The 20,070-nt window shown below is 38.8% G+C and overlaps 2 long non-coding RNA genes across 5 annotated transcripts; one reads left to right on the forward strand and one right to left on the reverse strand.

Moving 5' to 3' along the window:
• Positions 1 to 3,749: 3,749 nt before the first annotated feature.
• Positions 3,750 to 7,587, reverse strand: LOC134422639 (uncharacterized). Of its 2 annotated transcripts, none has more exons than XR_010028859.1 (3): positions 7,487 to 7,587; positions 7,253 to 7,379; positions 3,750 to 4,073 (listed from the first exon to the last, which is right to left on the reverse strand). It is a non-coding gene; the product is annotated as an uncharacterized LOC134422639 (long non-coding RNA). The 2 variants fall into 2 exon arrangements; XR_010028858.1 differs by having other exon boundaries at positions 7,253 to 7,382; positions 7,487 to 7,583.
• On the forward strand, positions 6,842 to 16,445 carry LOC134422638 (uncharacterized). Of its 3 annotated transcripts, none has more exons than XR_010028856.1 (4): positions 6,842 to 6,900; positions 8,255 to 8,335; positions 13,805 to 13,879; positions 16,380 to 16,445. It is a non-coding gene; the product is annotated as an uncharacterized LOC134422638 (long non-coding RNA). The 3 variants fall into 3 exon arrangements; XR_010028855.1 differs by lacking the exon at positions 6,842 to 6,900 and adding an exon at positions 7,065 to 7,308; XR_010028857.1 differs by lacking the exon at positions 6,842 to 6,900 and adding an exon at positions 7,309 to 7,352.
• The last annotated feature ends 3,625 nt before the right edge of the window (positions 16,446 to 20,070 follow it).

Consider the following 20,070-nt stretch of genomic DNA (forward strand, 5'->3'; position numbering starts at 1 on the left):
CCAGAGGCACAGAGCAGCAGGTGACTCAGAGCTTTAATTTTCAAGTTTTCCCTCAATGAAGACCAGCAGCTGATAGCAATACTGACACTGGTGGTGGGATTCTGGTATTTCACCAGCGCAGCTCAGCTGAACAGGTCTGCTATGAGAAACTTCCCATGGGAAAGGCTCTGCAAGTCAGGCTTCCCTCCAAAGGTCACCAGAAAGCCATGACTCAGGCTCCCAGTCACAGATGGGTGAAGGTCTGTGATAAAATGACCCCATTCTCCCTCCCTCTCTATTCAGTCTAGAAGTTCACCTGTCAGATGCTCAAGCACTTCCCTAAGACTTCTCTGTTCCATAGAAGGTTTATTCATTACAGAATCATAGAGGGATTTACATTGGAAGGGACCTCAAAGATCATCTAGTTCCACCCTTCTGGCCATGGGCAGGGACACAAATGGATTACACCCATTTGTTCTTCTCATAGCACTATAATTTTGTTTTAAAATCTCTTTTCCACCAAGATTAATATTATCATTCTATTGTTAGTAGAAATCAGATACTCTTCCTCCTTCTGTTTTGATAAATAAGGCAAATATTTTAATCTTTTCTCACAAAACAAGTTTGCTTCACTCTCTTGATCACCCTGAAAGCTTCTTCTACCCTTCTTCATTTCTCTTGAACTCAGGTGACCAGAAACTCACCAGATCCATCACAGCTGGTCAAAGAAGCAGAATGACTCATAACAGGTTTGCAAGATGCTCAGCTGAACAATTCTCTCAAAAGTAAAGAGGGGTGAGAAGAGGGGTGAGACAATCCACCTTTTCCTCCATTTCCTGATTATGGGTAAACCTGAGGGGAAGGGATTAAACTGACAGATAGAATATAACCTGTAATTTGGGGTTAGTGCAGATTATTTGTGTCCCTTGGAAGTATTCATGAATTATGCTTTTATATGACTTGGATAACTCTTCTCTTTCTTCTCCTTCCAATTCATTCACACAAAGGAAATATGAAACATTGACATTTATACTTCACACAGTGTTATAAAGCAAAGTTGATTCTTTTTATAACACGAGGCTTGAACTACATAGATTCTGTTTGCTTTTCTTTATCATGATCCTTGCTTCTCTGCTTTTAGGATGGTTGTTAATATTCTAAAGGTTTTGTTACATTCTTTAAGACATTTCCTGGAAAGAATTGTTTATCAAACCAGTATTTTGTGTTTGTAAGAAATGTAACTTCTCTCTGAAAAAGAAAAAGGAAAACCACAACCAACAACCACATTTCATAGAAACAAAATAGAGAAGAGAGATTAGGCAAGAAAAAAAAAAAAAATTCATATCTTTTAAAATCTGCTATAAAAGCTTCTTCTGAGGCTTTTCATCTCTGGTTACCAAACAAAATGCTATTAGACTTTTTTTTCAACCATTTTAGCAAGGCTAAGGATACTGCTCAAAATTATGGAAATTGCAGGTCTAAGCACTCAGCTGCTCTAAAAATCAGGTGCTGTGTGGGTCAAGTTGGTCATTTCCTCTGAATGAACTACTCAAGAAAATGTTGGCTTTCAGCAAGTTGGTTCAGACTTGAATCCACTCTGGCAGAGATGGGAACAGAACTCAGGTTTTCTGACTGACTGATCAAATGGCTCGACTGTGCTATCACCAAGGAAGAGACTTTAAAGAATGACTCTGAAAGGTTATATTCATTGAATTGCTGAGTACATAAAATGTGTTGAAAGAAAGGGTAAAACTTCTTGAAAGGTTTTAGAAATGGTTATATTTCTAATCTGTTGTGGTAGGATTTTCAACTCCAGTGTTCAGCGAACCTAGACTGACAAATTTATTATAGTTATAAGGCCGAGAAACCTATTAGAAGAAATATAATGGAAGGTACATTTTTGTGAGGCTTTAATAGGAACAGAAACAATTCAACAAAAGACTAAATTCTGTAAGGTGGGAAAAGTCATTTATTAAATCTTTCTAAAAAGATTGACTGACCTTTCTTTAAAAAGTGGAGCTTTTTTGTAAAAAATGAAAAGCTCAAGCTTCATAACAACAACCCAGTAAAATGGTTTATTAGAAACTGGCTTCCTGCACAAGTTCAGTTATTTTTATTGTCAGTATATGTTGGTGTTAGGCAGCAAAAGAAGCACTGTTGCCTCCCTAATTTCTCTCTGGAACTAAAGAAATTCATAATAAAAGCACGCAAAATCTAAACAGAAATTTAAAAATAGAACACTACTGCTTAGGTTTGTATGGCAAAATCCAGAAACAATGGGCTGAGAATTCAGTTCATAAGGAAACTGTGCCAGAACTGTGAAGGTAGTGTTATTTCTTCTACCTCTGCTTACAGTAAAAGTCAAGCTATTAATATCAGGCATCTTGACAGTTGTATAAATGCATGTATTAAAATTCAAAGTACTTTTGCTGCTGCAGATGTATCATCATTACAGAATAAGACAATTTTAATGTATGACCAGATGGCAATAGCATTACTTAGGGTAAAAGTTATAGGGTGACTTGTACACACAATGCAAGTGGCCTGAAACTGAAGATGGTGTCCATCATCATCCCAGAGCACAAAGCTGAACAGTCCAGTTTGTTTGAAGCATCGTGTGAATGCAGTTGGAAGAGTGTTTAAATAACCAGCTATACCTGCATGTGCCTGAATTCACATGAAATTAGCAGGCACTGACCTACTCCTCAGTAAACTTGCTGTGGTTTCAAATAGGAATCTCAAAGCAGGCCAAAGCTGACAGACTTTCTGTCTGTGCAGCAGGCAGAGTCAGTCCTGAGGAGCTCCAGTGAACCTCCACTAGGGTGTGAAAGACATAAGCTGGGAATGGTTTGGAAGCAGATGGTCAGACACTGATCAGGTACATAATTACAGGCACCAGTCTGAGGAAAGCAATTTCTCAAAGCTCCCTACATCTGTAAAGAATGATACTTCTGCTCCTTCAGAGCAGCCCCAAATGCTCAGCCTTGGGTCTACACTGTGATCAAGGAGAGCTGAGCTCTCTGACTGATTAGGAAGGGAACCAGGGAAAATCAGCCTTCCCTTGTATAAACCATCTGACATGACTTTATGAGGCAAAAAGTGCATTTCTGTCCCTCTTGTTCACATGCACTCCTTATGCTCTCAGGAGGAGCTTGCCCTCCACGCTGGGGAAGAAATATCCAGCCTACACAGGTAAGAGAAGTGCTGGCTGAAATATCAGAGCTAAGCCATTCAAAGTACCATTCAAAGTACCACAAACAGGAACAGAGAATGGTGCTTGTCCAATAATTTTTTTATTGTATTTCCTTTGTGCAGTTTAGTGAAAACAGACAACAGGGGTTGTTTGAAATAAAGTTTTAATTTACTATCCTAACATGCTGAGAAGCGATTAGATTCAAGTTAATTATTGTAAATAGCTATTATAATTGCTTGTAAAGCATTCAACTACCTGTACATCTGTTAAAGTCAGTGGAGACCTGTACTTTTTTTTTTTTTTTTTAAGAGAAGGCTTAATGTTATTACTTAAGGGCCAAACTATTTTCATGAGCTCTTCAAAAAGAAGCAGCTATACCATAGACACCACTGATGGAGAGCACCTGTTGGGGCATGTATGCCCTTGACAAGACTGAGTGGGTGTATCAGCAAACTGTCTGAAGAATTGTCTAGTCTAGATTATATTTACAGAACCTTAAAAGAACTTTCCTCAAAAGAAAAAAGAAATAAGAAAAAAAAAATGCAGTTGAACACTGATTTTTCTTAGAGTGGTTTTATTTAGCAGTTTTCTATCCCTGCTTGCAGCATGAAGAAAATACTGTCTTGTTAACATCTTTTTATCAAGAACAGTATTTCTTTCTTTGACACTGGACAGAACCTGGCCTGGTGCACAGTTTTATACCACATTTTGACAGGCACAAAAGCAACTGGAGTTCCACCACTTCTGCACCCTCACACACACAGCTCTTGGTTCTTCCTCCTCACACAGGTCTTCAAACTCTTCTTCTGAACTTGGCCCAGCTGTCTCAAGTTTGGACTATTTTTGCACCAGCTGATGGTTGCTGAGCCCATCCTGGTCTGCTGTTTGGGTTCTGGCTCACCTGAAACAGATCTCCTGATGTCTGAGGGCAATTCCAACAAGAGCACACAGATTACATTCGTTTGTCTAAGCATGTGTTAGAATTTTTTTTTCAGCAACACTTCCACAGGTGCACCAGTGTTTCCCACAAAAATACACACCTTTAGCTACCAAAAAACCCAAAACCCACATACAGGAATATTTTGTTGAGTTGTCCTACAATTTATGAGCTTCATCTTAGCTCTAATATCACAGCTACAAAGAAGACAACAATTTGTAACATAGGACAGGGAAGGGTAGGGGACCTGACAACAGAAAGGTTGAGAGCTAGTCTCTGAAAATTGGAATGTGAAAGAGGAAGTAGAAGCCTGTTTTTTACCCTCCTAAGTTTAATACTTTATTAGCTCACTCCTGCTCTGGGAGGCATTTCCTTGCATGCCTTTGCCTTTTAGCTTGTAGTAACTTAAAGCAGCTTTGCCCAGGGCTTGTGCAGTTGATGGAAATGCTCCTGAGAGCCTCTGCAGCTGATGGAGAACTGCCACAAGCCAAGGTGATGGCCACAGGCTGCTCTCTGATGGGATTTCACAGCTCTCACACTGTCCCATAGCCCTGCTGCATTTTACCAATGATGTCACCCAACAAATATTTAGATAGACCTCAAAGTGGATATTCAGCTACTGTACCAACAGAGGTGTACCTCCAAAAGGTAAGGGAAGGAAGAAGTGGAAAGCAAAGAAAAAAAAAAAAAGTGCATTTCTTTAAGAAAGTTTTTAAGTGGTTTCATATAAGAAAACTCCTTTCTAACAGTTTTCCCTTTGAAATACTGGTGCCTTGCAATCCCAATATATAAAAACATTTCCTTTTTTAAAAACTGACATATGGCAAAAATTGGTAGTAGTAAATAAATGCACACAAAACTAAATCGTGCCATCCTAAATGTTAGTAAAAATGACAAAATAAAATACTATCTATATAAACTATGCACAGGTGTGTAGCATATTACAAGCAAAAAACATATCTTGCAATTATAAGCCCACAGTATTTATTTCAGTTGTCTGTAATTACATTTTTTTATATGTTTGTTTAGTAATATCAATCCAAGACATCATTTTGAGGATATAATTAACTGCATGTTAGAACAGGATGTGTTAGACTGTTTTTGTGTGCAGAAAGAGACAAAAATCTCTGTTAGCTGTATTTAAGTGCCATCTAGTGTCCCAATCCACCAATTTCACTCTGAAAACCCTCAAAGCTTCCAGAGCAAAATTAAGTCGCAGGGTTAAAAAACCGCAAGGGTCACAATGTTCCCATTTCAGCACTAACATTAAATCCTTAATCTGTATGGACAGTAAATACAGATCTCAGGGTCCCACTGGCAGGCATCTAGTTTTTCAGATTTTTACAGCTTAAAGCTTATATTCTTGACAACTTCAGAACCAATCTAGGTTAAAATAAGTTTATAGCTGAGTCACATTGTCACATAAGAAATTAGCCATTAGGAAATTATGTCTCCCGTCCTGTCTCTGTTTCCACTATACTGAACAATTGATAGTATCTGTAACTTCACTAAAATGCTCTTGGCACGCTCGTCCCAAATGGCATCTCTAATGGCCTATGTAAACCAAACTTCAGTTTGTCTCTTTTCTTCCTGAAATTCATTAAATGCTACAAAGAAAGATCACAGCCATTACAGAGAGCTGGTGTAGCTCAAAATAAAATATGGAAAAATACTTGGGCTTTCTGCTACAGTTAGTGTGACCATTACAATTAGCTTTTGGCACCATTAGAAATAAGAACTGACTCCTATGCCTCTGTGACATTTATTGGAAAGTCTTGTCTTTAAATCACAATGATAAAAAGAAATTAAAATACCTTTTTAAGTACTATTTATCCTGACTGCTACAACAAGTAAGGGTAAGTTGACAAGTACATTAAAGAACTTCTACTTATGTCATGAAGTGAATTAATGTGAATTTGTTGCAGAAATATAAAATGGAAAAAGCAGAAAATATAAAGATATGAAAAACCACAAGAAACAGCTTCTCATCAGCATTAAGAAAGGCTTGTGATGAGGTGTCTTAAACTAGGATGAGAGAATGCTTAGAATATGGAAATCATTTATGCAAGACAAGAACTTTCAGAGCAGCTTTTAGAAATCTACAGCTGCACACGTGCATAAATCTATTGGGCACAAATGAAATGGATAAAAGATTATTTTTCAGCTTTATCTAGCTTGGAATATTTTTGTTTGTGTTTTCTGTGAAGGACAAAACATTTACAGAAAGCAAAAAAGGTAGATTGCGTTTTTTTATTTGATGTATATTTTGACCTAAGTTTGCGTTTAAAGGACTAGACGCGGTTCAGCAGCCCTCCAGCCCGGGAAGGAACTCCGGTCTGACATACGGGCAGGATCACATCAGAAGGTTTGGAAACCATGTGGAGAAGCGGGCTGGAGCTGCCGGGCGCTGCCCCGGCTCGGACATGGAAATCTGTGCCTTGCACAGAGGGAGGAAGGCTTGTTTTAAACGCAAATCCCGGCAGGAACCCCTGGGCCTCCGGGACGCGAGCCCTGTGACGGGGAGCGAGCTCCGTCACGGGGAGCGCGAGCACGCGGCACCCGCGCCCCCAGGCGCCTCTCCCCGCGCTCCCGCCCCGGCCTGTGATTGGCCCCGCGCCCTCTCGCTCCTCCAATCCCAGGGGCGGAATCCGTTCCCGCCCCCGCCTGATCCCGCCCACCGAAGGCTCCACCTTTCCGGCCGTCTCCATGGCAGCGAGGGCGGGGGGTTTTAAGACGTCCCGGAGACCATTGCGGTTGGTTGCTTTGCTTTTCGAAGCCGGCGAGGCTAAAGGTAAACTAGCTAGTGTATTTGGTGTTTTATTTTTATTTCCTGACTTACTGTCCTGTAATCATACGGGATGGTACCTTTCAAAGAAATCGTAAATCCATCCTCCCCCCCACCCTTTCCCAGTGGTAGGGCGCAGGCGGTGCGCGGCCCCGCTGCGGCCGTGGCGCTCCCGCCCCGCTGGGGCCGCGGGTCCTGAGGCGGAGGTGCCGCTCTCGGCCCCAGGGGCTTCCCTGAGGCTGCTGAGATCCGGGGACTGCCCTCGGAGGTTCATCCCGGGCTGCCTCAGGCCAGGGCAGCGGCCGCCCCACGGTGCGGCGGCGGAGGATGCTCAGGCTGGCGCCGGTCTGTCACTCACCATGGTGCTGCTCTGTCGCTCCTGTTGTCAGCCATAGGCGCCCTTAGGGACAGCAGGTACGGGCGGTGGGATGCTCCGGCTTCCTCTGTCCCCCGTAAAGGTGTGTCACAAAGAGCACGAAGTGTCCCTGCTGAAGGAAGGAGCAGTGAATGGGTGTGCTCCCTGCTAAACGGGGTTAAACATTAGCGACAGGCCGGGCCGACTGAGGTGTTTTCACAGTGTGGTAAAACATACATTCCTAGAAGATGCACGCCAGCGTCAGCAGAGGCCAGTGATGTAAATCAGTGGTTTCAGAATTACGTGTGGCACATGATAGTCAGAAAGCCTTAACTAATGTCATCTTGATGACCTTTTTTAGTTCTGCCACCCTTTGACATTATCAACACGTGACAAGTTATTTAATTTTACTTAAAGTAAAAACGCAGTCACCTCTGAGGTGGAAAAAAATAGCCAAAACATTTTCAATCTTCTAAAAAGTGCTATAGGATCTTTATTTGCATCACGGGGCAGTTGATCTTAATAGCTCAGAAAAAAGCCAAACATTAAGTTCTAAACAATTTAAACGTAGTTTCCTGTGAACAGGTCCCTGTATCTGTGAGAAGTAGCTTCCAACTATAACTGTGTTCAGTGTAACGTGACAAAAGCCGGAAATCATCATGTAAACAGTAATAGTCATTTATGTAAGCACAAAGTGTGTGTGTGCTTGTAAGCATCTGAAACTTGAGAAAACTCAGTGCTGAATGTGAAACTGAAAAAAAAAATGTTTTTCATAAATTATTGGAATACAGTGGCATTTTTTCTAAAACATATTGTGAATATTAGTAGTGTGAATTATTAGTAGTATTCCGAGCAAATTGTAGCAATGCCTTGTGGCAGGTTTTGTGTAGATAGCTGACATGTATAATGTGTGCAGCTTTTTAACCAGAATTGTTTAATACTGGAAAGTGTACGTTAATGTACAGCTTTAGAAAATTTTAATCTTGCTTGCCTTTCCTTTTACAGAGTACAAAACTGGAGCAAACAACTGAGGATGTCATCCTGTTTGGCTCAGGAGGTTCACCTTGCTAGAAGACATGAGGAGATGTGAGTAGTTGTGCTCTGCCCCACAGCAGTTCGTGTTGGTTCTTGTGATTTTCTCCCTCCCTGCCCACGACCCTCGGTGCCCGATAATCTGAGCCCTGCGCAGCACAGTGGTGCTGCAGCAAGGGGCTGGAGTTCCAGGAGGTGGCACTCTTCCTTCAGCAACCATGGGAATTATTAGCATCCTTGCCTGCCGTTTAGGGTATTTGGGTTGATGAGGTTTTTGACTTCCAATGGTGGTACTGGTTTAAGATCTCCATTGTCAACCTGTCACTGTTAAATTCCTATTTGGGGAAGGTAATTGGATTCTCTCACTCAATGCCTCAATTATAGGGTTGCTTTTTGTTGCCCTGTAAACTCAAATTGTGAGGCACATACAGTAGTGATTCAGGAAGATTTGCTTTTCTTGTAACAACTCGTACGTGCCAGCGAGCAAATGTGGTACTGATCAAGTCACCCCAACCCACCCTGTCTTTCCTTCTTGAGGGAGATTCAGTGTTTGTGAGCACCTCAGCATCTGAGGACTGCTGGTTGCAATGTTACAGCTTTGTAGCAGCACAGCAGGTGATGCCTGCCTGTACCTTTTCCCTCCCCCAGCACACCCACCCTGCAGCCGGCTTAATTAGCCCATCGTTTGGAGAAAACTGGGTAAGGTAAAAAGGTTATTTTCTAGCTCCTGAGCAAAATGTTCTACCCACTTAGCAAAATGTTTTCCTTTGTAGACTGTCTCAGAGATCAGAGCTGCTACAGCAGATGGAGACTTATCTAAGAGACAAAAAGACTAAAAAGACATGGCAAACTCAAGCAGCTGATGCAGCTCATAAAAGGAATGCAGCACTTTTAAATGTAAGTTTCTGCAACTACCAGGAACCGTATCAAAATGTCACAGTTATGTAGCTTAGATAATTAAAAAAAAAAAAAAAAAGAGAAGTGTGTGCTCTATAGTTGTCATTTGAATTCCCTTCTATATGGTTCCCTCTTCTGGAACTTGACCAAAAAGTATTAAATGACAAGTCCTTATTATCTGATGGCATCACTACCTATTTCCCGTGCCCTTCTTACCAAAGCCTCGTGGTGGCAGCTGCTACTATGTATTTTTATTTCTTTTGGGCACATGTAGTGATGTAACACATGCTAGTACATGTCTGCCTGAGAGAACTTAGGGTCTGTCAGGACTCACAGCCCCTCTGCACTGCAGGGATGTTTGGAAATGGGCTGACCAGGCTGCAGGGGTAGGAACTGTTCTCCTGCTGTGGTTAAGTTGTGGAAGAGGTTCTCAGTTTAATATTTTTTCTCTAAAGAGGTGTAGAGTGACTTCAAGCATTTTACTTGCAAGTGTGTAAAAGCAGACTTCATAGGGGTGACACCACTAATAATGTTCATACCTGTTGTAATATTCAGGTAAAATTTGTTTCCTAGGTAATTAAAAAGGTCTAAGTTTGACTGAAATACTGAAAGGCTTCTCTGGAACCCCTAGTTCAGGCATCTGAGTTTGAAGAGATGCACTTGACCACTGACATGATGCATTTGAAAAATATGTGTTGCTTTTCCAGGAGGCAGCAGAAAACTGAACCTCCTGTGCCTTTTCTTTAAGCTCCTACCTATTAAGGGTCTATAGTGCATGTGTTGTGTTTATTGAAAAAGTAAGTTTTACTCTAGAAAATTACAAGAATCATTTGTGTCACCAGAATTTCTTTGGTTTTTGTTTCATGCAGAGCCTGGTTCAGATTTAAAATGTTCACATTTTGGGTGGGTATAATTCTATTGCACTAGACTGTGTATTTAAAAGAGATGTTTATTTAGGGAGGGGAAGACATGAAGAACAGTTAGGCAGGAATGCTTTCCTAACTATTCTGTGACAAAGAAGATTTTTCAGCTTGGGCTGGTGAGCTGGTACACTCTGGACAGGGACAATCAAGCTGCCCTTAATTTGGTATACCAAGTGTAGGTGCATCACTGAGAGGCTGAGGATAAATGGATGGTTTGGTTATTTTTTCCCTGGCTCCTGCTCCGTTCATTTAGTAATTTCAGCCATTATTATTCCTATTTTCCATAGGCATTTTAGATCAGTTTTTTACTTTGTAAATATAGGGTTTTATAAATTATTTGTGTTTATGAATGCATTCTCAGTTTACATATACAGACAAGCACAATAAATGCAGAATATATTTCTCCATCCTAAAAGCTATATTGTAGTGGAAATGGTAACAATAGCTCAGACATATACAGAGTGTAAATATTTCTGCAGTTAAACAGATATTTGCTATCTTCTGTCACATCCTCAAAATTGTTCCTTTCAAGTGTCAAAAATGTTGGTGTTTGTACAGAAAAAAAGCAAAAACATATGTATCAAAACAAATTCTGTTGCAGGATAAAATAGCATAAATCAATTTAAATCTATTAATTTTATCCTAGTTTTAACAAGCATGCACTCCTGCAGATGCTTTTTGATAACAGAAGAAAACAGGAAAAAAAAATCTATGCAGCATAATATATGAGAAGCTTGAAAACAAGACTGATTAATGTGCCAGATTCAGAATATTGTTCCTGATACCAGGCACTGTACATTTCACAGTTACCATGTGGAGAGTTGTTGATTTGGCCTACTCAAAAATACATGGACATGACGAAGTGTTATTTTTTTATTTGCATTTCTGGTTTTCTGCGTGTAAGCAAAATCAGTTGTTTTCAGTAATAGATCATAGCAAAAGCCATTTTTCTTTCTCTGTGCTAGTTAGAATTTATGCACAGGAAAGATTTCAAAATTAATTTAAATTCTAATCAGTAGGAAGCAAGGAACTAACCTTTTTTTTTTTAATTGAAATTTTGACATTATAAGCATTTGTTCAGCATTTTAGCATAATTATCAGAGTATTTTCCTCAGTGTCTTTAGAGGGAGACTGCAGATTAGGGAAATCTGTATCATTTGGTGCTTATATAATGTTGTCGTAATAAAAGCAGAAATTAGACTAGTATTTGTAATCTAATTTATGACATTTGTTTCTCAGTGATATTTCTTGTGTTTAGAAATATGTATTGCTGTGCAACTGCTTGTAACACGAAATAGAAAAGAAAGAGTATGCTATATAGTAATTAGTACTGGAAAGGTAATTTAGAACAAATTTGCTTTCCTTCCCAGGCATGCAATTCCAGAATTATTTAAGTGTGATTGTGCCAGACTGATATCAATATAAGTGACAGCTGAATTTGGTCCCCTAAAAGCAATGTATGTGTCATGCATTCCATTTTACCTCTGGGGAAAGGTCTTGAATTGTTTTTGTTCCAGTCCTTGTGGTTTTAGGGGAAGCACTGTAAGATGCTCTCTTTTTTTCAGTACAGTGACATATTAGATTAGCTGGTTTTTTTCCAAAGAAGTTTATACTGCTGATGTATTTATTTTTATATTGATGACAGGGATTTATTTTTCCTATAAAGCTTACCAGTTGTGTAGACACACAAGAAGTGCCATCTAATCTTTCAGTAGTTCCAGTTATTTTCTAAAGCATACTACACCTTCCAGCAAAAATTTCTTTCACTGTCTGTCATTAAATCAGTATTCTGAATGACAATAGAGTGCACAACACAAACTGGAGTGAGCAATAAAAAGACATCCAATATCTAGGCTATGCCAAAGTGACCTTCTCTACTAAACATATATGCACAACTGCTGTCTCCTTTCTTGCCTGAAAGACTTTCATTTCCTATCACCATAAACATTCCAGTTCCTTGGCTGAGTCTATAAAGAAATAATGATTGATATTCTTCTTCCTCCCTGTTAAAATTCCTGCAGTAATTAGGAAGAAGGAATCAGAAAGGAGGAAAATCCAGTGCAAGAATATGAGGTGAACATTACTGAATGATCCTTTTTCAGTCTGGTTTGTTATGGGATAACTTCTCCAGACTTGGCCTGAGCCATTCTGACACGAGCTTCATTTGTGCTGTTTGTGTGTGTGTGTTCTAAGTATGTGCAACAGAGAAATTCTGTGCTTAAGTCACTTAAATCTGTGTTGGCCTCTGTTATCTTGACATCAGGATTTCAAATGGCCTATGTCCTTTTTCCTGTTCCCTCTATATGTTTATTCCATTAGTCTCTTCTTACCTGAGAAGGGGCAGCCATTTGCTGCTTCTGAGAATTTGGATAAATCTGAATTAGTTTACTCTTTCTCAGGCATCACAGTATGGATTTTGCTGTAGAAAAGGGAGGAACAATTTTATTAGAATTAGGTTTGTAATTATGTACAAGAGAATATTGTAAAAGGAATTAATGAAATAAAATAAGATGAACACTAAATTGAACAATCTGACTGTGTGTGTCACTAAGTTAAACTTGAGCAAGGCTGGGTTTTTGCTTTTATTAATCATACTCTACTGAACTAAACTTGAGTTGGGCACTGTTTACTTATTGATGTGTTCACACTGGCTATTATTCAATACGAGTAATCATGTTTGGTCTCTCTTGTGGATATGCTCCTCCAGAATCTCACTCTTCTTTTCAGCAGCAGTGGTGGTGAATATTTGGGAAGTCCCTTTGGGGAATTTCCTCTCTCATTTAGTTTTTCTGTTGTACTCTTCACACCCGCTCTCTGCTCCCAACTCTGCCATCTGCTATACTTTCTTTCCCCCTCCACTCTGTTCAGCTTTGGCTTCTTCACACCCCACTCCCACGTCCCTTTCTGTCTCTCTTCATCTGCCCACCACTCAATCTCTTCAATGTTTGGGTATGGAACTAAGCCCACAAGAACAGGTCAGAACTTTAAAGGGGGAGGGTGGTTAGTTTGGGAGCATGCTTTGATTTGTTTGTTGCTGTTGATTTTTTTGGTTGCTTCTTTTTTATAAGATTTATTTGGGCCTCTGTGAATCCAGCACACATCCACTGGACAAGCAGAAACCCAAATACTGATTTTTTTTTTTTTTGGTAAGAAAACTATGTGAGGTGCATTGTCATCCAAGCTTGTCTGGTGAACAGCTTGCTGCAGCTCTACATTTATGTGCACATGTTATGCATGCATATTAGCAAGTCATCTTTGTCTTGAGAAGTAAAGATCTTGCACATAATTTGCCTAGTTACTTTACAGTTACAGTAGCTAGAATACATACTTCAGTCTTATGCAGCACAGAGAAAGATGTTCTGTTCCCCTCTATTTCCTTAAGTTTTATACAACAGAATTTAACTAATTTACCCTGGTATCCAGAGAGAATAGCAATGTTTACAGCAAAAGTCTTACTTGGTTGTGAAGTGTACTCTTGTGTGAAAAAGGTGCAGCAAACACATGTAGCAGCTGTAGGGTGTTAGTCTAAGTAGTACAAGTTGTATTTCAGAGAGACTAAACAAATATTTGAACTTCACTGTTAATTTTTGAATGCTGTTTAGCTGTAATGGGTTTATTTAGTTAATTTAATTGTCTTTATGTGTGTGGGGTTTTTTTAAATTCCCAGTGCTTGTTTTTAAAATGTACTTTGCTTGTGTTTTAGGATATAGAAGCAGCAGAAAAAAGGCTGCAAGAAAGAACATATTTACTTCCACATCCTGATACTGTTAAGTTAGAAGTAAGTCCTAGAACTCTGTCTTTTCATTTGTTTCCATTTGCTGTTTACCAAATATTTTGCTTTTTTTTTTCCCTGAAGCATGTTCTTAAAGTGAAAATAATTGATTTTAAAATCCAGTGACTGGTATAGCCAAAGGCCTGTGTACTGTTGTAGCAAGCTGAACCTAAATTCTGGGACAAGGTCCCTAGATTCTGGAGCATTCTGGTGGAAATATTTAGCAGCTTTCAGGTCTATACAAACTTCTATTTTAAAATGAACTCGAATATAAAAAATCAATACTGTGAATGTTAGAAGATTACTGTGTGTACTATGTCAGAGCTATTTAGTTTGTTTTATATGGTCATCCCATTCTCAATTTACCACAGATTGTCATCTTTACATTTCAGGGTCAGCAGTTTCTATCAGCATGAACAGGGAAAATTTCCTATCAATTATTTTAGAGTTGTATGGAAGCTTATGAAAAGTACTGCAGCAGGAACACTCGGTTCTTTTTTTTTTTCTTTCTCAACCTGCAGTCCCTAAAGCATTACTTCAGATAAAAATTTGAGCAGATTCCCATCTGTTTCTTGCCCCAGTGGTTGGTGTTTGTGCTGTGGGGTGGCTTGGTTCCCAGAGGCACAGGAGCAGAGTGTCCCGTGCTGGTTTGGGTGCCGGGGCTCTGTCAGAGCAGGGCTCAGGGCCAGGTTCCAGCACTGTCAGCTCTGAAGAGAGGTGGATTGTACCTCAGCTTCACACCTGCTGGGCAAGTGTTGGCATGCTTAGGCTATTACTTAAAGGAGAGGCATCACTTCTTGTTCAAAGTTTTCATCTGTCATTGCATTTTGTAAATAGCCTGCTGTGGCTGTGACAGGGTGCACGCTGGCTATGCCCCTTCCGTGGCTTTTTTATTATTTTTAGACATTTTTAGGCAAAAGGGTACATCCTTTCCTGAATACTTGTACGTTTTGAATGATGCTAAGGAAGATGCCAACCTACTAATATTAAACATTAAACCTGTCTTGGCTGTGTTCAGAAGGAGTTTTAGACTCTTCAGTGACTTTGGAGCTCCTCTGAGGTGTTTGGGTCAGTTAGTCCCTGGTGGGTGTGAAGCTGCTCCTCCACTGAAGTCAGCACACACTGGAGGCTGCAGAGCGATTGCTCGTGGCTGCAGAATGCCTGCACTCTGCAACAGTGGTGAAATTTTGGAGAGAGCAGAGTTACTATTTGAAGGAGAAGATCCTATTTCAGCTTTTTTTTTTTTTTTATGCTTCTAGAGAAGAGTGCTATAAATAGTGGGAAAAGAAAACTTTCTTTCATGGTGCAAAATTCTTGTGCGTGCTTTGTTCCAAAACACTTCTGAGCATATTTCACTCAGCCATATATGTGTCTGTATTAATATACTCTGAAAGTTATGGCTATAATGGATCCCCAGCTTGCTGAGTCGGAGTAGTTTTGTGTGACAGCACATATGCTTGTCAAAAAAGATTCTTTGAGTAAATCTGTTGAAGAAAATATTTTTGTAAACCTGCAAGAGCCATAGTTATATCTGAGTTACATGTAAGGATCAAAATGATTAGCCAGGAATCCAATACTGTGCAGGGAGATCATCAGTTTTATGCTGCACTTCTCCTTCATTATACACTTAAGTAAAGAAAAAAAGGCTCACTACATATGTATTATAACTGTTTTATACTGCAAAATTACATTTTTCTGAATGGACATCAATGGCAATAAATACATATGTGGATGGATTAAAGGGCTATCTTAGCACAGTTCTTAGAGCACGTTATTTTGTGGGGAAAAAAATTATACCTGGCGCTTAAAATATTCCTGAAAATCCTACCAACACAAAAATGATGAATGAGTAATAACACAGGTAAAGAATGTATTAAATTTATTACTCAGAGGCACAGTGTAAAGCAAGAGGAAGGGTTAGATGATCCACAGTGATTCTCCTAGACCACTCACTAAATATGCACCACCTTTTTATTATTATTTTAATTTGTGATCCAAATACTGGATATGATTACTCCATCAGTGAATTATCAAGTCTAAAATTTTACTCAAATATTTTGAATTATAGTTCTGTATAGTATTGTAAACTTTTCTAGAATGATCAATTTACATTGGTAAAGGGGCAGCCTTCATTTCTAACTTTTTTTCCTCTGCAAAATGAAATTCCAGTAACATACCTACTTAAATATAAAAACTGCTTTGGAAAAGTATATAATCATGGAAAATAGTTTATTAAAGGTACTCTAAGGTCTAAACTGATGTGTTGCTTACCACAAGAGGGCATATTCAGTCACTTCACAGTTTGTCCTGCAGAATGAAATATTTCCATGCTGATATTTTATATCATACAAGAGATTAAAATTTTCATATGTTAAGTACGTTGTTCTTTTCTGAATTGCATTACTCTTAAAGTAAGATTTAATAATGCATTGCATTTCTATATTGTTTTGAACTGGCTGACACAGATTTTGAAATTAAGTTTATTTTTTTCTTATATCTTTCTCAGACTCTCTATTGGACATCAATAAAAGAATCTCTCCCCAAATGGGAAGAGTTTCTTTTAGGAAGAGCAGAAGTTCCTATTGGCTTTAAGAAAATGAAAGTTACAAAGCAGAGCATAAACTACCCTGAAGAAGATTCACAAAAATAAACATTTTAGTTTCATTTTGTTTTGTAATTTATCACTTAAGCAGAGAAGATCATCCAGATATCAACAGAATATCATGCCATTAAACTGAAATGTAAATAATTTAAATTAAAATTAATTACATAGGATTATTTAATTCCATTGTTGCATTGTGTACGATTCATTATTTTTATTCTGTACTAGAGAAGCAATCCTCAAATGGGCTTTTAGTATCAAGAATGAGAAACATTTGTGTATAGATTTCCACCAAGGCAATTGGGTTTTCAGTGTGAGAAGAGTTTTATGTTATTTTTAATTCTCTGCTTCTACATATAAGCGCTATAAGTAAAGACAGATTCTTGCATTATCTTTCTTCACTTCAGTCATCTGTGCTGCATGCATTCTGTGTGGATGAGTCAGAAAGGAAGAATTTACTGTTAGCAAAAAGGCAGACTGTGCATCAGAGTTTAGCACCAGGAACCTGTGCAGGAAGAAACTTGAATTTCTGCATCTGGTTTTTCCCTGTTTTTTTTTTGTCATTGCCACTTTCATCACTCATACCCCTCACTCCAGGCAGCTTTTCCCAACCTCCTTCTGCCTGCATTGTATTTGTTGTCTAACGGGTGGGCAAACGAATCTCTAGGGCTTTGTGCTACTTCTATGCTGCTCTTAATTCTGTTTTCTTTCTGCTGATAAAATCTACAAGTGAGAACTTTCTGAGGTATGGAAAGTTTGAAGAAGCAAACTGAAAGGTCACTGGCAGTGGCTTTCCACGAGTCTGGGAAGCTTTTCAATGACCGAAAATGAAAATATTACATCTGCAACTTCTAGAAGTTGACTTTTATATCTCATAGAAGTTGAAGGTGTAATATTTTCATTTTCAGTTATTGTGAAAAATTCACTGGTACACAACTTTTAGAAATGTCAGTTCAGTGGAAGATCCTTTCTGGTGTGTGACATGGCCTGCAAAAAAATTTCTTTCCTAAGCAAAAGAAGCTGATAAAATATTAATTTCTTTTATTGTTAAGAACCTGGACAGATTAACAGTCAATATACTGTTAAAATTTAATCTCTTGCAACAACGTCATTCCACCCCCAACCTGGAAGTAGTAGGGAAAAAAAAGTACCTCTGCCAGTGTGTGAGGATATGAAAATGTAATGATTGCAAATATTACTAGTCTGCTAGTTATCTGAGCTATGCATCTTCATACTACATAGAGAGAGACTCCACCATTCAAAAAACATATCCCTATGCAGCATGAAGAATCACTGACACAATAAAATCAAAACTTTAGGTGCAATATTAAATTGTGTATTTTCTACAGGAATATTAGGAGTTCATTTTAAACTTTTTCTATTGAAGTGTCCATTAAACTGATAACTTTTTACAGAAACTGCCATCTTAGAATTATCCTGTTGAGTGGGTGTTGGTGTTTGTAACAATAACGTTGTTTTCATAATATGTGATGGCAGATTAGCACGCTTCTCTGCAGTGTTGTTAACAGTTGTAATTAAGGAATAAACAGTAAAGGGTGTCAGTCCGATGACAATTTCATCTATAGTGTCACAATACAAAATGTCACAAAATATTAGAACTGTTATATAACTACAAAAATATCAAATTAGTCTTTCATCTTACAAGCTGAGAGCTTAAAAAAAACTTGGCATAGAGACCATTGCAATTTTATACCTACTCTGTTCTGTCACAAAGACAACTTGGTAATATTTTCTTCTGTAAACTCACAATGTGATTCTCAATCTGATTTAGTGGGAATGTGTATGGATCTTACCGTTGTATAGCTCATGTTTAAAAAGCAAATAATTGGAACCATTTGAGCACACAAGAATGGAAAACCTATTCTAGATGATACTCAGAATGAAGGGATGCATGAACAGTTACTAACAATGGGACTCATCCTGTTCTTTGCATCCAAAGGGAAATCACTTCAACAAAAATCTGGGCCCCTAAATACTTTATACATGGAATAATCTGAGTCTTTATCTCTTCTGACTCTGCCTAACCACTGGGACAGAATGCAGGTTCTCACTCTCCTTGCCCTGGTGCTTTCCCCTGGAAGGAGATCTGGCTGTGTGGACATGGAGTGCATGGCAGCTCCATGGGTGAGAGCTTGGCAATGTGCATGAAAGGCACCTGCAAGCAGGGTTAGAGTGCTTACCCTGCTGCACTTAGGTGCTCACACAGCATGCCTGAGAGTAAAATGAAATTATCTTCAAGGAAGGAATTTAATTTTATTTCCTTCAGCATAACTTTAGAAGCAATAGGGCAACTAGTTCAAGGAAAACTATGTAGGAACATGTCCAGGAAAATAACAACTGAATGAAGAGAACCATTTAAAGCAGGAATATGTGTAGGTGACTGTTCTCAGAGACAAGGGCCTTCATGTTGGCCTGTGGTTTGAAACAAATAAATGGAAATGCCTATGACTGTGAAATAGCACAGTCATAGGGGCAGGGGCAAGTGTCTGCTGAGTTGGGCCATGCAGTGGCAAGGGACCATAATTATATGGGAACTCCTGTTCTGCTTAGATTTGTTGAGTTTAATTTGCCATGGCTGGGCTAGCTTGATACTTGCCTTTTTATAGATACAGATTTGAGAAAGCAAATGTAAAATTTTGGTGTGCTTTAAAAAAAAATTAAGAATCCCACTAAGTGATTTGTACTGATATGCCTATGAGATCTTGAATGGGTATTCTTCACCAGATCAAGGCAGTCACTTCAAACATATTGATTCTATGTAGTTATACCCTATCTTATCCCAAGCATTTATATATATAAAAGAAAATATAAAATATAGGAATTACATCATATATATCTGTTGTAATTTCCTACTCATCGTGAGTAAATTTTTTTCTCAAAAAAAACCCAAACTCACCACATCCACCCAAAAGAACAAAAAACCCAAAGACATACAAAAAAAAAAGCCAAAAAAAAGAAAAAACCACACCCCCCCCCCACCAAAAACCTTCTTATTCTATAGTCTTGACTTGCTGCTTGCCCTTTTGTGTTCCAATATATGTATACATAAGGTGCAGTGGTCCTCAGGGCCTGTTGCTTCCTGTGCTTTTCTGTTAGGTGGTGGACAGCAACTGAGTAAAGAGCAGTGAGAAAACCCAAAGGTCTTCTTTTTTGTAAGTTAATATTTTAGTATCTTGCAAGAAGAAATAATTAATCATACTTTTCTAGGTTAATGCACAGATGAGTAACCCCAATACTAACCCAGGAGCACAGCCTGTTTACCCATTTGTCACCTCTACCATCACATTCCCAAGCTTTTTACTTTCTCAGTTATTCTGGCTGTGGGGGCAGGAGCAGAAGGCAAGGCATGTTACTTTTCCCTAACATAAGAAATTTCTTACTCTGCAGAATATTCCACAACCCTATTAATTTAATTTGAGAGTATATTGAAATAGTAAGTTGGTTTAGATGCATATCTGACACTATGGTATCCTCTTGATTGTATTTATTCAGGATCATGTTTTCATAGAAGTTGGGAGCTAATTTTTAGGCTGAGTTTATAGTTCTTAATTTCTGTCTTTTTCATTCACATAGA

This window comes from Melospiza melodia, chromosome 10, assembly GCF_035770615.1.
Source record: "Melospiza melodia melodia isolate bMelMel2 chromosome 10, bMelMel2.pri, whole genome shotgun sequence".
NCBI lineage: Eukaryota > Metazoa > Chordata > Aves > Passeriformes > Passerellidae > Melospiza > Melospiza melodia.